Source organism: Triticum aestivum, chromosome 2A, assembly GCF_018294505.1.
Source record: "Triticum aestivum cultivar Chinese Spring chromosome 2A, IWGSC CS RefSeq v2.1, whole genome shotgun sequence".
Lineage (NCBI taxonomy): Eukaryota > Viridiplantae > Streptophyta > Magnoliopsida > Poales > Poaceae > Triticum > Triticum aestivum.
The window spans coordinates 281,555,750-281,575,810 of NC_057797.1; positions in this window are offsets into that span (position 1 = coordinate 281,555,750).

The window sequence follows — 20,061 nt, forward strand, 5'->3', positions numbered from 1 at the left end:
AGGGGGGTCCCAACTTAGCCCATAACAAGCTCTCACGGTCAACGAAGGAATAGACCTCCACCCAAGACACACCGATCAGACTCGGTATCTCGGTACAACTAGATGATTCGACAGGTTAAAACAAGTCCAGCAACACCGCCCGAATGTGCCGACAAATCCCGATAGGAGCTGCACATATCTCTTTCTCAGGGCACGCTCGGATAGGTCAAGCTACGAGTAAAACCAAACCTCAAGTTTCCCCGAGGTGGCCCCGCAGGCTGCCTGGTTCGGACCAACACTCAGAGGAGCACTGGCCCGGGGGGGGGTTAAAATAAGATGACCCTCGGGCTCCGGAAACCCAAGGGAAAAAGAGGCTAGGTGACAAATGGTAAAACCAATGTTGGGCATTGCTGGAAAAGATTTAATCAAGACGAACTATCAAGGGGTTCCCATTATAGCCCAACCGCGTAAGGGACGCACAATCCGGGAACATAACACCGATATGACGGAAACTAGGGCGGCAAGAGTGGAACAAAACACTAGGCGAGAGGCCGAGCCTTCCACCCTTTACCAAGTATATAGATGCATTAAGATAACATAGCAATATAATGATATCCCAACAAGCAATATAAATGTTCCAACAAGGAACGGCTCCAATCTTCACCTGCAACTAACAACGCTATAAGAAGGGCTGAGCAAAGCGGTAACATAGCCAATCAACGGTTTGCTAGGACAAAGGTGGGTTAGAGGTTCAACATGGCAATTGGGAGGCTGACAAGCAAATGGTAGGCATCGTGGCATTGGCAAAGCAAAAGAGCGAGCAAACTAGCATAGCAAAGATAGTAGTGATTTCGAGGGTATGATCATCTTGCCTGCACAGTTGTCAGAGTTGACTGGATCCTCACAAGCAAACTCAACGGGCTCCTCGGTAGCGAACTCGTCTCCCGGCTCTACCCAAAGACAAACAAGCAACAAGGACACAATCAACCACGGGCAAGACCAAGCAATATGATGAAATGACGATATGCTATGCGGGATGCGATGCGGGATGCAAAATGCAAGATATGACAGGAAATGCATGAACCTGGCATCAACTTGGAAAACCAAGTGTGCCACTGGATATAGGGGATGAAATCGCTTGAAAACGATATAAAGATCATAGGAATCGGAGCTACGGTTTGGAAATGGCGAGCGTTTTAAGATATGACACCGGTCTGCGATTTACAGCAAGTAGGCATCTAAATGCAACGAAATGAACATGCTACAGCCACCAAACATGAAAACAAAATACATGGCAGTGATGTACACAAGATGGTTGACAAAACACTAGCACTGAGCCATAGGCAAATTCATCCATTAAGAGGTTCAAACAAGCATGGCTAAAACGCAAATGCACAACAGATCTCAGACTTAGTGAAATTAACACTAGTCTGAAATTTCAGATCACGATGCTCTCTTCGGAGCAGCAAAACAACATGATAGAAAACCTGAACATGACAAGTAAGAACATGGCATGGAGCTACTCAACAAGCTTAATAAAACACCCAAAGTGACCTGGGGCCAAAAGGGTTCACAAAATACTCTACCGAGCTCACGAACATTGCTCGAACACAATCAGTTTTCAGACTTAGTGAAAACTGAGACATGCTGAAATTTAACTCACGAAGGCATGTAAACGAGCTCGATGCACTCACTACGGTGCAAGTCATGGCAAGGAAAGCATATAACCAGCAAGAAGGCACAAAGTGCTAGCTACACATGGCAAGAACGAAGGCATAGCATGCATGGAACACTAACGGTAGCATCGGCGAAATCGCAAACAAGTTGACGATCTGCCCAGATTAACAACGAAGCAAAAGTTGAGCTCGATTGAGTCAACCTAGAGCACTCCACAAATGCCAACAGAGACATGGATGGATAGAGCATGACATAAATATCAAAACTCCCTTACTGATCATCCTCAAAAGAGGCACGGATCACTAGGAAACAAGCTGGACATATAGCATCATGAACTAAAATATCCCAGACTTAGCGAAAATCACTAAGTCCCTGAAATCTGCAATCTCAGGTACCTCTCTTCGCAAGCTTGCACAAGACAACACACACATCCTAAAAATGCATGGGAGGCACCTCTGGAAAGAAGACAAAATGCTTCACAATACATCCCAAAGGGGCACAGGCATATCATGCACGGATTAAATATAGCAAAAATGACAAAAGTGCATGATGAACTAACGGATCTGCAAATTAACTCACGGAGCCTCCTTCTAACAGCATTTTGGGTATCAAGATGACCTCAAATGCAAATGATGCAATGGAATGAAATGATGTACATGTCGAGACGAAGATTTTGATATATCATATGCCCAAAACGGATCTACGGTTGCGGAGATACGAGCAGTCAAATATAGCATAAAAACTTAACGGAGAGAGGCAAAAGTCAACCCTAGGGTTTACTGTTCACGCGCGGATCTGGATCTGGGCTCGCCGGGGCACGGACGCCGAGGCGGCGCCGGCGGCGGAGCTCGAGCTCGCCGGAGCGGCGGGGTGCGCCGGCGGGGAGGAGGTCGCCGGGGGGGGCGGCGCCGGCAAGGAGGCAGCGGAGGGGCGCGGGAGCCGAGGCGGGGAGCGGCCGGGCGGCGAGGTGCCCGCGGCGGCGGCGACCTCCGGCTGGGGCGGCGACGGCGCCCGCGGCGGCGGCCGGCCGGGGAGAAGACGGCGGCGGGGCGCGGGACAGGGCGCGGCGGCGGATCGGGCCGCGGGGGCCCCGCACGGGCCTCGCGGGCCCGCGGGCGGCGGCGAACTGGGGACCGGGCGGCGCCACTAGGAGGCCGACACGTGGCGGCGGACGGGGAGGCCGGACATGTCCGTCGGCGGCGGTTGTGTCCGACGGCGGCCGGAGGAGTTTTTTAGGGTTTCGGGGAGAGGGAGAGATCCGAAAACGGAGGGGTGTATATATAGGCATAGAAGGAGCTAGGAGAGTCCAAATGAGGTGCGGTTTTCGCCCACACGATCGTGATCGAACGCTCTAGGACAAGGAGCAGAGTTTGGTGGGTTTTGGGCCAAATTTGGGGGGTGTTGGGCTGCAACACACACGAGGCCTTTTCGGTCCCTCGGTTAACCGTTGGAGTATCAAACGAAGTCCAAATGACCCGAAACTTGACAGGCGGTCTACCGGTAGTAAACCAAGGCCGCTTGGCAAGACTCGGTCCAATCCGGAAATGTTTAATCCCCACACAAGAAAGAAGGGTAGAAATGACCACCGGAGGAGAACGGAACGCCGGAATGCAAAACGGACAACGGGGAAAATGCTCGAATGCATGAGATGAACATGTATGCAAATGCAATGCACGTGATGACATGATAAGAGATGCCCGAAAAAGAAAACAACACACGGAGACAAAGACCCAAACCCGAGAAATAAATATAACTTAGCGCCGGAGACGGCAAGAGTTGGAGTACAAATATGGAAAGTATATCTGGGGCGTTACAGAGGCGCCATGGTGCGGTTGCGGGTGCACCCGTGCACATGCGGCGCGGGTGCGGGACGATGCGTGCAGCGGCAAGGCGACGGGCGAGCCGGCGCAGTGGTGCCCGTGCGGGGATAGAGGGGAGAGGGAGCCGGCACAGGACGAGGAGATGCGACGCAACGGGCGTGCAGCTCGTGAAGTGAGCACAGTGAGAGCGAGGCTCGGACGGGCATGGCGGTGGATCTGCCAGGAAGGAAGAGGGGAAGGGAAGGGGGCTCACAAGGCCCTGTAGTTGAGCGAGGCGTGCTCGATGAGGAGGACGAGGAGGCGACGACGACGGTGGGCGGCTCCAGCGAAGCAATGGCGGGAAGAGGCGGCGATGGTGTACAGCGGCGGCGTCCGGCGAGGAGGGGGACGAGGACAAGCGACGGAGACGGACGGGAAGGCAGCACCGACGACGGCGGGTGGCTGGCCGGCCCCGGCGGGGGTTCCGGGCGACGGCAACGGCGAATGCCCCCGATCCCGATCTGGATCGGGGAGGGGCAGAAGGGGAGTGAAACGAGTAGGGGAAGTGGGGCGACGGCTAGGGTTTTCGGGGACGTGGGGGGTTAAGTGGGAATGGGGTGGGCTGGCCCGGGCCAGTTGGGTTGGCCTGCTAGGCCGGTTGGCCGGGGGGTGTTCTCTCTTTTGTTTGTTTTGTTGTTTTTTTATATATTTTCTTTTCTGTTTTCTTTCATTTTTATTTTATTTTATTATAGTTTTGTAAAATACCAAAATTGTACCTAATTTAGTTTTAATAAGCATGCCATTGCCCCAATAGTTTTGGGAAATTAAATAACTTAGTTAATATTTTATTAATTGAAAAAGGCATTTATTTATTTGTCTAAGCTGTAGTTTTATTTAAGTAAGGGCATTTAAATATTTTATAATAAGTTGATTCCTTTGCCAATAAGCCTTTGCATTTATTTTCACATTTAGAACATTTTAGTTTTAATGATTGAGAACTTTCAGTGTTTGGCTTTAGTTTAAATTTGAATTTGAATTCCGTTTGAATCAACGCGGGTTTAATTAACGGTATTGTGGTGACGTGGCATCATTAGCAGGGAATTACTGTAGCTTAACTATCCGGGCGTCACAGTGGGTGTGCATCCAACTTGCTTGCTCATGAAGACCTCGGGCATTTGAGGAAGCCCATCATCGGAATATACAAGCCAAGTTCTATAATGAAAATTCACACTAGTATATGAAAGTGATAACTCAAGAGACTCTCTCTATGTAGAACATGGTGCTACTTTGAAGCACAAGTGTGGTAAAAGGATAGCATTGCCCCTTCTCTCTTTTTCTCTCATTTTTTTTGTTTTCTCCTTTTTTCTCTTTCTTTAGGGCTCTCCTTTTTATTTATTTTTATTTTTTTATTTTCGTCCGGAGTCTCATCCCGACTTGTGGGGGAATCACAGTCTCCATCATCCTTTGCTCACTCGGACAATGCTCTAATAATGATGATCATCACACTTTTATTTACCAACTCGATACTAGAACAAAATATGACTCTATATGAATTCCTCTGGTTGTGTACCAGGATGTGCAATGATCTAGCGTAGCAAAGATATCAAAAAAATAGACAAGCCATGGAAATATCATGGTAGCTATCTTACGATCATGAAAAGCAATATGACAATGAATGCTCAAGTCATGTATATGATGATGATGGAAGTTGCATGGCAATATATCTCGGAATGGCTATGGAAATGCCATCATAGGTAGGTATGGTGGCTGTTTTGAGGAAGATATAAGGAGTCTTACGTGTGATAGAGCGTATCATATCACGGGGTTTGGATGCACTGGCGAAGTTTGCACCAACTCTCGAGGTGAGAAAGGGAAATGCACGGTACCGAAGAGGCTGGCAATGATGGAAGGGTGAGAGTGTGTATAATCCATGGACTCAACATTAGTCATAAAGAACTCACATACTTATTGCAAAAATTTATTAGCTATCGAAAAAAGTAATACACACGTGCTCCTAGGGGGATAGATTGGTAGGAAAAGACCATTGCTCGTCCCCGACCACCACTCATAAGGAAGACAATCAAAAATAAATCATGCTCCAACTTCGTTAGATAATGGTTCACCATACCTGCATGCTACGGGAATCACAAGCTTTCACACAAGTATTTCTACGAATCCACAATTACTCACTAGCATGAATCTAATATCATCAACTTTATATCGCAAAACTATTACAAGGAATCAAGCATATCATATTCAGTGATCTACAAGTTTTATGTAGGATTTTGTGACTAACCATGTGAATGACCAATTCCTGCCAACTCTCTAAATAGATAACAGTGAAGCAAGAGAGTTTAATTCTTTCTAAAAAGATATTCCCATGCTCTAACAAATATAAGTGAAGCAGAAGAGCATTCTTCAAATGGCGGTTTTCATTGTGAAGAGAAGCAGGCAATCCAAACTTCAAATGATATAAGTGAAGCACATGAAGCATTCTATAAAGCCATATTCAAAAGATATAAGTGAAGTGCAAAGAGCATTGTATGAATCAACCAAGGACTATCTCATACCAGCATGGTGCATTATTAAAAGAAAAATAAAAAGCACACGACGCTCCAAGATTTATGCATATCATGTGACGAACAAAAATATAGCTCCGAGTAAAACTACCGATGATTGTTAGAAGAAAGAGGGGATGCCTTCCAGAGCATCCCCAAGCTTAGTTGCTTGGGAGTCCTTGAATATTACCTTGGGGTGCCTCAGGCATCCCCAAGCTCAGGCTCTTGCCACTCCTTAGTCCTTCATCCATTGCGATCTCACCCAAAACTTGAAAACTTCAATCACACAAATCTTAACAAAACCCTCGTGAGATCCGTTAGTATAATAAAGCAAATCACCACTTTAAGTACTGTTGCAAACCCCTTCATATTTTATTTTTTCATTTTAGCTACTGTATTATAACTTCTGCATGGCTTATACCACCGATAAAATCGATAGTTTCATCAAAACTAGCAAAACAATGCATCAAAAACAGAATCTCTCTTAAACAGGACAATCTGTAGTAATCTGAACATCTACCATACTTCTGTAACTCCAAAAATTCTGAAAAATTAGGACAAAATAAAAAATTGTATATAAGTGTTGTGCAAAAAGTTTCAGAAAAGTCAACCTTCCAGTAAAAGAATAAAATTCACGCACTACAACTAAAGTTTCTGTTTTTGCACTGCACAAACCAAACAATCAATCTAATCATCCTAAAGGCAAATCTTGGCACATTTTTTTATAATACAATGGATTTATACAAGGGTATAATTATTTTTGTTGAAAAGTTTTTGTAATCAAGGTTCACAAAGTTTCCATGGGCATGAACAAAGTTCAAGGCTAGCTCCCACTTTAACAATGCTTGTCTTTCTCACTTTCGGTTTTCTTTTTGAAAAGGTTTTAGGTTCCCCACTTTTTTTGTTTTTAAACTTTTTAAAAGCACTCAATATAAATAAATGACTCTCTAAAACTTCTGGGTTGGCTCCCTGGCAGCGCTTTCTTTAAAGCCATTAAGCTAGGCATATAGTGCTCAAATAATGAATCCACCCGGATCCCAAGGTATATCAAAGCAATTTTCATTAACAATGATTTGTGATTTAGTAGTGAGCACATCGTAACATATATCATGCAACATCGAAGTCTAACTCTCTTCCTATGCATCGGCATGTCATAAAAGAACAATTCATGCACACAAAGTAAAGGCCAATACATAGCATAGACAGTTTCTTGCAATTTTATTGTATTGGAAACATAGAGAGGTGGAGATGTAGTTCCTCTCTCATAAGAATTGCATCTAGGAGCAGCAAGCACATGCATGTTATATTTATCAAAATAATCATGTGCAATAGTAGAACGCAACCCATCAATATAGTCAGTAATAAGCGCAAACTTCTCTCATAAAGTGTAGTTGGGAAAATTCAAAAGGATAATAGGACTATTATGCGTGGGTGCAATAGTAACAATTTCATTCTTAACATAAGGAACTATAGCAAGTTCATATCCATAACCATCATTCATATTGGCATCATGGCCACAAGCATACCAAGCGTCAATTTCATCAAAAAGGGATATTTCAAACGAATCCATGGGATCATAGCAATTATCATAGCATTCATCCTTCGGTAAGCACGAAGGGAAATTAAACAATGTATGAGTTGAAGAGTTACTATCATTAGAAGGCGGGCACGGGTAGCTAATCCGCTCTTCCTCCTTTTGTTCTTTGCTCTCCTCGTCATCTTTTCATCTAATGAGCTCATAGTGTCATCAATTTCTTCTTCCATAGTTTCCTGCAAAATAATAGTTTCTTCTTGGACAACGGATACTTTCTCAATAAACGCATCAATATCGGAATTATATTCATAATTCTCATAGCAATATTTAAGTATAGCATAATTTTTAGGTCTTTAAACATCATCATCAAGATTTTCACACTTCTCAAACAAAGATTCAATTTCATAAGCACCCTTAAAAGCAACGAATTCTTCTATTCTCATAGAAATATTTGAGTAATCATATATACCATTAGCATAAGAAGCTAAGGTTTCATTATCGTTAAATTTGCATGAAAAGGGAAGGTGTGGAGCCTTCATCCTAGAGCAACAAGTATAATCATATCTCAAGCATAGTTGCCGAGCATACCAATGCAACATATGAATTTGATCCCATAAGAGTTTCCCTTTTTGAGTCAAGCGATAATCCCTAAAGTATTCACGTTGATCCAACGTGTCTCCCATCATATAATTGAATGGGGTTTTCTCAGGATTATTAAAGTAGTGCATAATATCTTTCACATAATGAGCATCGAGGGTTTTAGGAGGTTCCCCGTATCCATGAGTAGCAACTAAACCTAATTTTTTTAGTATTTCATGTTCCATATCCATAACTAAAGATAGAGAACAAATTAGAACAGCAAATAAAATCTACTTAGTGATAAAGCAAACAAGCACACACGAGAATATTCACCCCACGCTAGTGCTCCCCGGCAATGGCGTCACAAAAAAGGTCTTGATAACCCACAAGTATAGGGGATCAGTTGTAGCCTCTTTTTTATAAGTAAGAATGTCGAACCCAATGAGGATTTAAAGGTAGAACAAATATTCCCTCAAGTTCTATCGACCACCGATACAACTCTACGCACGCTTAACGTTTGATTTACCTAGAACAAGTATGAAACTAGAAGTACTTTGTAGGTATTGTAGGATAGGTTTGCAAGATAATAAAGAGCACATAAATAAATTATAGGGTCTGTTTAGATAAAGAAACAACTAAGTAAGTTTTAGTAGAGAGCTTTTTGTCACAATAAAGTTATTTGTCCCTAGGCAATCGATAACTAGACCGGTAATCATTATTGCAATTTTATATGAGGGAGAGGCATAAGTTAACATACTTTCTATCCTTGGATCATATGCACTTATGATTGGAACTCTAGCAAACATCCGTAACTAATAAAGATCATAAAGGTAAAACCCAACCATAGCATTAAAGTATCAAGTCCTCTTTACTCCCATACGCAAACAACCTACTTACTCGGGTTTAAGCTTCTGTCACTCTAGCAACCCACCATAAGCAAATCATGAACATATTGCAAACCCTACAGCGGGGATCCCTCATGCTTGCATGGCACGGAGAGCACCATAGGACAGCACCAATAATAAAACATGCAACTCAAACCAATCACGGTCATCAATCAACCCATAGGACAAAACAGATATACTCAAACATCATAGGATAGCTATACATCATTGGGAAATAGTATATAGCATTGAGCACCATGTTTAAGTGGAGATTACAGTGGGGAGAAGAGGTGTTACACCGTTGCATAGAGGGGGAGAGAGTTGGTGATGACGGCGGCGAAGTTGTTGGTGTAGATCGTTGTCACGATGATGGCCCTAGCGGCGTTCCGGCGCCACCGAGAGAGAGGGGCAGAGAGCCCCCTTCTTCTTATTATTCCTTGACCTTCCCCCCTAGATGGGAGAAGGGTTTCCCCTCTGGTCCTTGGCCTCCATGGCGGCGGAGGGGCAAGAGCCCCTCCCAGATTGGATCTCTCTCTCTGTTTCCTTCTATTTCTGTGCTCCCTGTTTCTGGCCTTTCGTCGTTTCTTAAATCCCCAGAGATCCATAACTCCGATTGTGCTGCAATTTTAACATGATTTTTATCCGGATATTAGCTTTCTTGTGCCAGAAGAAGGCACAAACCGCCTTTCGGGGTGACCACAAGGGCCCAGGGCGCGCCCTAACCCCTCAGGCGCGCCCCCTGCCTTATGGCCCCCTCGGGCATCGTCTCGCGTTGATTCCACTTCCAAAAATTCACATATATTCCAAAAAAATCTTCGTAAGTTTTTTCGCGTTTGGACTCCGTTTGATATGTATTTTTTGTGAAACAAAAACATGCAACAAACAGGAACTGGCACTGGGAATTGGATCAATATGTTAGTCCAAGAAAATCATATAAATTGTTGCCAAAAGTATGTAACAATTGTAGAATATTGGCATGGAACAATCAAAAATTATAGATACGATGGAAACGTATCAGGATGCCCGTGCACGCCCGCCACCTAGGCTCTATCAAGGCAGACCCATCCCAAATCCTCTCAAGATTGACTAGTCCTCCGCATCGATCGAACTCCCCCCGCTTCCCCCCTCCATTTATGTTGCCTTTGCACAACCGCCAACCCCTCCTTTGCTCGCCATCATGGAGTCAAGGATCATGTTGCAGGACATCAACCTCTTGGATGATGAAGAGAAAAAGTGGTTGCTCCGCATGAAGAAGAGGATCAATGATAGCAACAATTGAAGTCGTTGATTCATCCTTGTATCGCTTATCTATGTATGAACTATTGAGTTCTATTTTGTCATGTAATTAATTATCCGGGCTACACTACCTTTGTATTGTCGAATGTATGATGAATTTGTGTTGTGTGATCGTCATGCATGGATTTGGGGAGTGTTGTTGGGTAGAGGGACAAATGGGTGATGTCCTGCAAGGACACATGGTCGTTCACTACTAGGGAAAACCTTATACACAGAATCTTAGCAGCAACGCGGTACAAAAAGAGGCACTACTGCTAACATTCAGTAGCACGGGTATGGAACAAGCGCTACTGCTACTCAGTTAGCAGTAGCGCGGCCGAGCCGAACCGCACTGCTACTAAAAGTGACCGACAGTACCGACCAACCTAGGTTTAGCAGTAGTGCACGTATGCAACCCACGCTGCTGCTAAAGTAATAGCAATAGCGTGCTTTTTTCTTGTCGCTAATGCTAACTTTGAAACTGGCCACATGGCGGGCCCCACTTAGTAGTAGCGTGTGCACAAGAAGCGCGCTGCTGCTATTCTCTTAGCAGTAGCGCGCTTAGCCACCCGCGTTACTGCTAAGACGTAGCATAATGCCACCTTTTCCCTCCCCTCCCCCTCCCCCATCTCCTCTCTTCCTCACTTCCCCTACCTCCCACCTCCTCTCTTGCTCAATACTTCTCCCCCACTACTCTCCCTCTTCTACCTACCTTTCTCTCTCTCTTTATTACTCCTAGCTAACTACACCACATCCATTAATGCATCTCCTTTCTATTTTTCCTCCCCCCCCCCTCCACTACTTGAAGTTGTCTCCTCCCAGATTGGCTAGCTAGGTAGACGTAGCATTTAGTGAAGTGACCTATGTGCCCCCTAACTAGATCTAGCTTTGTCAAGAAGAGCTTTGTCCACTTTTGATCTCCCTACTACATCATCATCTCTCCACCGTGTGCTCGATCTCGAGATAGGCGTGTGATTAAAAATTCATGCTTTTGCAAGAATGGAAATATGTGTATGTGTGTGCGATATGATAATTGGGAGATATGATGGAAATTTTGTGTGTGGCATGACTTGGCGCCGAATTGTGCTTGTGAGTTGCCTATGTTTTGCCGAAATGTCGATTTATTTCCATTTTGGCGAATTCCAGGCAAACTCTGGATCTATATGTCCTATTTTTAGGGAAGGTCATGCCGAATTTTTGTATGACTTTGATGCATGCACACATTTTTATAACCAATTTGTTTATTATTACCGTGCAGGCATTCATGATGGTTAGTGGAACGATGGTGGACAGGTGGCTACGGTCGGCAGTGCAGGACATGAAAGAAAATAACCTGACAGAGGTTTTATGTCTGTGTCGAAGATGCAAAGGAATAGTTTGGCTCGACCCATATGATGAAGGTCGTGTCTAAGCGCACCTGCTCATGACTGGTTTCATGGATGGCTATACTCGGTGGATAATTAAAGGTGAGGATGATGGTGTTGAGGACGCCGACGGGGAAGGCAATGACAACACGGGGCAATACAAAGAGATGATCGATAATGGCGGCGGGTAAGAGGCCGGACATGGCGGCGGAGAAGGGTCCGAACATGGCGGGGGAGAAGGGGCCGGACATGGCGGCATAGAGAACATGGACTACACGCCACAGAGTTCGTCGGTACTAAGTTCAATCGTGCGGGACCCTCATGTTCAAGCACTACTTTGCAAGGAGATGAGTACTGAGAGAGCTACTTCTAGAGAGGAGGCTAAGTTGCAGCAACTCGTGGTAGACTCGAACACTCCATTGTATGATGGTTGCAATCCTGAGGTGACCCGCTTGAGTTTCACGCTCCAACTCCTGAAGACAAAGGCTGAAAACAAATGGCCTGACACTAGCCTCGATGAGCATCTCAAGTACCTAAAGGATGTTCTTCCCGCGGGGAATCTATGTCCTACTAGTGTGGATGAGGCCAAGAAGATCGTGTGCCCTCTTGATCTGCCGCACGTTAGATACCATGCATGCATCAACGATTGCATAATTTATCGGAAGGAGCACACGGAAAAAACAAGTTGTCTGGTGTGCAATGCTTCTCGATACAAGAAGGCCGGGAAGAAGTGTCCCCAGAAAGTTGTATGGTACTTACCGATCACTCCCCGTCTCCAGCGTTATTTTGTAGATCCCAAGGAAGCAAAGGTCATGCACTGGCACGCGGAGAGGAAGAAGCCCGACGATGGAGATGATCCGAAGCTGAGACACGTCAAGGATGGAAGCGAGTGGAGAGCGTTGAACGACTTCTATCAATATTTCGAATGTGATGTAAGGAACACCATGCTCGGCGCGTGTACCGATGGCATGAATCTGTTTGGCAACCAGAACACCAACCATAGCACATGGCCCGTGTTTGTATGGATGTACAACCTCCCCCTGGTTGTGCATGAAGTCGATGTACATTCACATGAGCATGCTGATTCAAGGCCGAAACAACCAAGAAATAATATTAATCTATATCTGGGGCTACTTCAAGAGGAGTTAGACGCGTTATGGAAAACACCAGCAAAGCATGGGATGCCAGCAAAGGCGAGTATTTCTACATGAGAGTCGCGTTGATCACGATGGTGCACGACTATCTCGGTTACGGATATGTCGCAGGCCAGGTGTGCCATGGATATTGCGGATGCACGCGGTGCATGGATGATACAACGTCTTAGCAGCTAACGTCAAGGAAAGATGGCGGGTCTGGGAAAATCGTGTACATGGGGCATCGAAGATGGCTCGATCCGGACGACCCGTGGAGAAACCGTGGAGATCTATTCAATGGTCACACTGAGCATCGAGTGACGGTGTCAAAACCGGCAGATCTCAGGTAGGGGGTCCCGAACTGTGCGTCTAAGGATTGATGGTAATAGGAGACAAGGGACACGATGTTTTACCCAGGTTCGGACCCTCTTGATGGAGGTAATACCCTACGTCCTGCTTTGATTGACTTTGATGAGTATAGGGGTTACAAGAGTTGATCTACCATGAGATCGTAATGGCTAAACCCTAATTGTCTAGCCTGTATGATTATGATTGCCTCTACGGACTAAACCCTCTGGTTTATATAGACATCGGAGGGGGATACGGTTATACAGAACCGGTTTATAGAGAAAGGAATATTCACATACGCATGCTAAGCTTGCCTTCCACGCCAAGGAGAGTCCCATCCAAACACGGGAAGAAATCTTCTGTCTTGTATCTCCATGGCCCATTAGTCCGGCCCATGTCACATAGCCCGGACGCCCGAGGACCCCTTAATCCAGGACTCCCTCAGTAGCCCCTGAACCAGGCTTCAATGGCAATGTGTCCAGCGTGCAAATTGTCTTCGGCATTGCAAGGCGGGTTCCTCCTCCGAATACTTCAAAGTAGTCCTCGAACACAGAAAACATGTCCAACTCTGCAAGACAGGCACCACATATAGCCGTAAAGAGTATAATATTTCACAAGTCCCATCTACTGACAACTTTTTGTAGCGAGACATTACGTCCCTGCCCGGTCATTATTTCGAACCATTTTTTAGCTTCCCGCTCCACATTCCGAGGTACGGTTTTCATTGGCACTTCTTATCGAAGCAAAGATCGTGTCCCCTTATCGCGGGATTCTCATCAATACGGGCGTGGGTAATCCAACCACGCAATCCGCGCGACCCTTGGGGAATAGGCGAGTTTTAAGGCGAGTGGGGAGGTGCTTGATATTCGCTGCCTTTATAAGCCGATAAAGATCCATTCTTTCACCCACACCTTCTTCCTCTCTGCCCATCCGTTCTCGAGCTCCAGCGCACAATCTTCCATCCTTTCCGCCTCCAAAAAGCACCCCGACCATGTCCGGATCTGGAACGTAGGGCAAGTGGATGGCCTCCTCCGTCACGGAGGGGAAGATCACGGAGCTCTGGGAAGCGGGGTACTTGGCCCAGGGAATCGCCCACCGCCTTCCGGCCAAGGGGCATATCGTCCCCACCCCGGAGCCCAACGAGAGGGTGGTATTCATCCCCCACTTCATCCGCAGGTTAGGATTTCCCCTCCACCCCTCCGTGCGCGGACTCATGCTCTACTACGGGCTAGATTTCCACGATCTAGCCCTGAATTGTTTCCTCAACATCTCGGCATTCATTGTCGTGTGCGAGGCCTTCCTCCACATCCCACCGCACTTTGGATTATGGCTGAAGATCTTCAATGTGAAGCCGAAAGTGGTGGATGGTCAACATGCGGAGTGCGGAGGTGCCATGGTGAGCCAACTATCCAATGTCACATGGCCCACGGGCACCTTCGTGGAAACCATCAAGGGGTGGCAAAAGCAGTGGTTCTATGTCACTGAGCCCCGCGACACCACCTGGGCTGCGGCTCCCGAATTCAAGTCCGGGCTCCCAATGCGGCTTACCTCCTGGCTAAAAAAGGGCCTGGACTGGTCTTCGTTGGACGAGATATCGGCCCTGTAGGTGTGCATCAAGAGCATGGTGGACAAGAACATCAACCTCGTCAATGTGATCCAGGTGATGCTTTTTCGCCGGATCCTTACCGGCCAAAGCCGGACTTGCCATCTGTGGGAGTTCGATCCGGCCAAGCACCAGACCTTGCGACCGTTCTTCGGCTCCACGCACGAAGATATCTGGAAGGTGCTTTTCAAGGCCAATCAGACGTGGTCGCAGACGTCTGAGGACCGCGGATATGACCTGACCCATCTAGCTAGTCTGGTAAGTTCTTCATACTTCAAGGTGTATCTCTTCCTGTGAATCCAAGGAATATGTGTAAGTTTCTCCATTTGTCTTTTCAGAGCTGGATAAAAAAGGCGGAGCGGATCCAATGTCCGGCTCCGTTGCCCGAAAACCCAGCTATCCCTCTCCTGACGAAGATGTTGGTTCTGGCGCCCTACCAGGCACCGGGGAAGAAGGCCAAGAAGAAGGGCCGGGAGACAAGAAGCGTCCTTCGCCGTAGAGGCACTTTAGACGCAACATCTGAAGACGCCGAAACTCACACTTCCTCCGCCGAGAACGACGAGGAGGAGGAAAGAAATTCTCCCTTGAGGGGGGAAAGAAGAAAAGGGCGGCCTCCACGGATCTGGAGGCAGGGGCATCCAAGAAAGGGAGAGTCTCCCTTGCGGACAATTCCAAATCGGACACCGACAGCAACCCTGAGTGGCATCCCAGGAAGAAGCCCCTAGCCAGATCGTAAGTACTCAAAGGCACTTGCACACATATATATCCAGCTTTTTACTTCGTGGTTTTAATATGTTGAATCATGTGCTGCAGTCCGGCTCTCGACCACCTCCAGCGATCCTCATCTTCGGGGAATTCGCTAGATCCAAAGGTGATGGACAGCGGGTTGCTTCCGCCGGCCTCCTCCCCCAAGACTACGGACGGCGCTGAAGTGTTGTCCCGAAGGACCCTCCCAGGCCAAGGAGAGGTACGGGAGGCTGCCGAGGTGGTGCCAGAGGGCGAAACCTCGGCTGCCGGACACATGGGGGAGAAGACCCCCCTAGAGACTGGCGACGGGGGCCATACCCAATTCGTCCCCCAGCCGAATACTATTCCAGAGGCCCGTACTGCTCCGGAATTAGGTAAGCAGCCTCCTTCGAAAGAAGGAGGTGCACCTACTCCGCCGGTGACCTCTGTCCATCCAGAGGCACCAGATACTCTACTTGAAGCGCTCGAAGGTGCTTCCATTGTGGAGGAACACCGTATCCTTATGGGTACGGTGGTTGAGAGAGTTCAGTCCGCTAAGAGCGGACTGACCGAAGCCTGTGCCAGCCTTCTAACAGGCTTCGAGGTACGTGGCGCAATTATGCAAAAAAGACGCCGTAGTACAGATAGTAGCCCCTGAGACTCTGTCTGGTGTTCGAAAAGAAATGCTGGACAGAGGATCGAATAATTTTCATAGGAGACTAATCATATATGTCTATGTGAATAAGCAGGCGTCGATGCTGGCTGCGACCTCCCATTCTGCCGAAGTAGCCGAACTGAAGCAGAGGCTGAAGCAGGCCGATGAAGAGCTCGGCCGCATCAAAAAACAGCTTGAGGACAAGCAAGGTACGTAATGACCTATTTCAGATCACTAAAATGATAAGAATTGTTTGTGTTGATCACGTTAATATGATGCTTCATAGGAGCTGCGGCCAAGGTGGAGTCCCTCCAGAAGGCTCTGAGCGAGGCCCAGAAGAAGGCGGAGAAGGAACAATCCGCCCGCAAAAAACATGAGTCAAGGGTCGGGGAGGTTCAGCAGGAGCTCGACGACGCTGTAAAGAAGTGCGAGTCCTTGGAGCGCAAGGTTGCGGACCAAGAGTCCGAACTGGCTAAGGCCTGCCAAAGCACACAAGAGGCCCGGGTTGAAACCCAGGGCACCCTCCGAGAAGTCCAGGAGGCCAAACAAATTGCGGCGGGTAAGACCTTCATTATGCAGAGCAAATTTGTGAAGAAAAGGTACCTCTTACTGACCCGGATTTGGAGTTCTCCAGGAGCGTTTGTGGATCTGCCTCGCAGTGTGGCTAATGCTGCGGAGTTCTTCCAAGCCAAGGAGGGGAGCTCATCGGAGAAGCTGTTCTGGTCCCAATACCTTGTGCCAGAGCATCCAGTGGCCCTCAGCGATCAGCTGAAATAGTTGTTCGAACTACATAGGGTGGCCGGATTGGCCATGAGGGATTTAATAATCTGTATATGGTTGGCCGAAGCCTTACCCAGCAGCCACTTCGGGCTCGTGAAGCGGCTGGTCGATGCCTGCCCTCGGCTTGATGCCATAAAACGATCGGTCTATATCGAAAGTGTGCGGATGGCCTTCGCCCGCGTCAAGGTGCAGTGGGCGAAGATGAACGCCATCAAGCTGGCGACCGAGGGGCCGCCTGAGGGCAAAGAGCACCGCATGCCCGAGCGCTATTTTGATGACGTCCTAGAAGGATCCCGCATTGTAGCGGGCCAGTGTGTGAAGGACATTATATTTGAATGAATTTATTTGTGTTTATCCAATCATGTATTATGGAACAAAGCCTATATGAAATATATTTCTTATTGTTTTTCAAGAGTATTTCCTCCTGTGCGGCCATTTATTTAAATTTGAGAGTTGGCCAGTCGTCGGCTTCAGCCCCCACGTAGATAGTATGGGGGTGTTCGGATTGGAACATAAACACACTTGACCCAAGAGTTTGGTCCTTTAAGGAGGTGTTTAGTGCATCGAACCAGGCAATCGGACTATGTGGGTTTATCACCCTCACTTAGCCATAGGAGTTTGACAAATAGGAGTATAGGTGCAGCCCCTAGTTTGTTTATCTGGAATAGGGGATGTGAACACCTGATCGGGTGGAGGCCGATCCGTTGCGTAATGTGAAAAAAATCGCAAGAGATTTTACCCACCGAATAGCTGACCAACGCTCGCTGCATCATGACAGTCAGTTTTTGGCTTTCTCTACTGAGGTGTTTATCCAGATGAACCAGAAACACAATCGCAGTAGTTCTCCCTTTACTACCCTAGACGATAAAACGGAACGTAAGGTAGCAAGCACAGGAGCCGGGCAACCTGACTATTGACCAAAGACATGATTCAGAGCCGATGCATATAATGCAATATTTGGGGCGCTGAAATGTACTGTAAAAAGTGTTCGGACTTGTTCCCAACATATGGGGCGCAAAGGAGCCCTTGGCGGGTTAAGTCGTACCAAAATGTATGGGTGGAATTAAAAAAGGTTTAAGTATAATGAAGGAGTAAGCCAGTGCCACTTATGTTGGGCCGCAAACTATTTTCATTATAATCTGATTGATAAGTCAAAGCATATTTGTACAAATAATGCGATAAGCAACAGGGCTATCTAACATGCCGAGAACAAGGGAAGCTGCGTGCAAGTCCTTCAAACAGGCAAAGCGATCGTCAAAAAGATCATCTAGATGTTTCTGCCACACGTCTATGTTGCTTGCCTCCTTGGTGTGTTTTGTCCTTCGAAAGGATCGATGATGAGGTTGTCGTGAAGGGCCTGTGGAAAAGAAACCTGAAAAAGGGATAGAAGAAAAAAGGGAAAGTATGAGTACCCAGATAAGGTCGAGCCGTATTGTGGACCATGATCGAGTTATGCCTCCGTCTTTGCCCATGGTATTTTTAGTGCGTAGTTATGTACACGCGGTACATACACTGCAGTTCAGTCGGGACTGAGATGGAGGCTGAATTGCTAGTCTAACTCCTGACGAATCGGGCTGTCATGCTGCGGAGTAATCCGGACTCGTTTAATAGTGTACAAGGGCTAGGCCGCCCAATTAATGTTCTGCTTGATAAGGTCGCCCTGTACTTCCGCTGCCAGGGCCGCGGTGTGCTCCTCGGTATGGAGGGAGCGTTCCATGTTTCTGTTGACTGTTATGACACCACGTGGCCGGGCATCTTAAGTTTGAGATAGGCATAGTGTGGCACCGCATTAAAGCGAGCAAATGCGGTTCATCCGAGCAGTGCGTGATAGCCACTACGGAAGGGGACGATGTCGAAGATCAAGTCTTCGCTTCGGAAGTTCTCTGGTGATCCCAAGACGACTTCCAATGTGATTGAGCCCGTGCAACGGGCCTCTACACCTGGTATTACTCCTTTAAAGGTAGTTTTGGTGGGCTTGATCCTTGACGGATCGATGCCCATCTTGCGCATTGTGTCTTGATAGAGCAGGTTAGGGCTACTGCCACCGCCCATGAGGACCCGCGTCAGGTGGAATCCATCAATGATTGGGTCGAGGACCAGTCCGGCTGAGCCGCCATGACGAATACTGGTCGAGTGGTCCCTGCGATCGAAAGTGATTGGGCAAGATGACCATGGATTGAATTCTGGGGCGGCTGGCTCTATCGCGTAGACGTCCCTGAGTGCGCGTTTGCGCTCCCTCTTGGGGATATGAGTAACATATATCATGTTCACTATTTTGACTTGGGGGGAAATTTCTTCTGTCCCCCTGTGTTCGGTGGGTGGGGCTCCTCGTCATCATCTTCACTTGGCGACCCCTTCTCCTTGTCCTCGGTATTTAACTTACCGGCCTGTTTAAAGACCCAACAACTTCTGTTGATATGATTGGCGGGTTTATCGGGGGTCCCGTGGATCTGACATGGTTGATCGAGTATTCGGTCCAAGCTGGATGAGCCTGGATTGTTTCTTTTGAATGGCTTCTTCCGCTGACCAGACTTTGAGCCACTGAATCCGGTGTTGACCGCCGTGTCATCGGTATTGTCACTGTTGTTTCGACGCTTGTGCCTATTGCGTCAGGGCTTGCCGTTGCTATTTCTGGCATCGGAGGGGCCAGGTTCGCTTGTAGTGTTGCTACTATGGGCTAGCCAACTATCTTCGCCTGCGCAAAAGGGGGTCATAAGTGTTGTGAGAGCTGCCATGGACTTTGGCCTTTCTTGGACAAGGTGTCTGATACGTCTCCAACCTATCTATAATTTTTGATTGCTCCATGCTATATCATCTACTGTTTTGGACATTATTGGGCTTTATTATCCACTTTTATATTATTTTTGGGACTAACCTATTAACCGGAGGCCCAGCCCAGAATTGCTGTTTTTTTTGCCTATTTTAGGGTTTCGAAGAAAAGGAATATCAAACGGAGTCCAAACGGAATGAAACCTCGGGAACGTGATTTTCTCACCGAACATGATCCAAGAGACTTGGACCCTACGTCAAGAAACAAAGGAGGAGGCCACGAGGTAGGGGGCGCGCCTACCCCCCCCCCCCCCAAGGCGCACCCTCCACCCTCGTGGGCCCCCTATTGCACCACCGATCTACTCCTTCCTCCTATATATACTTACGTACCCCCAAAC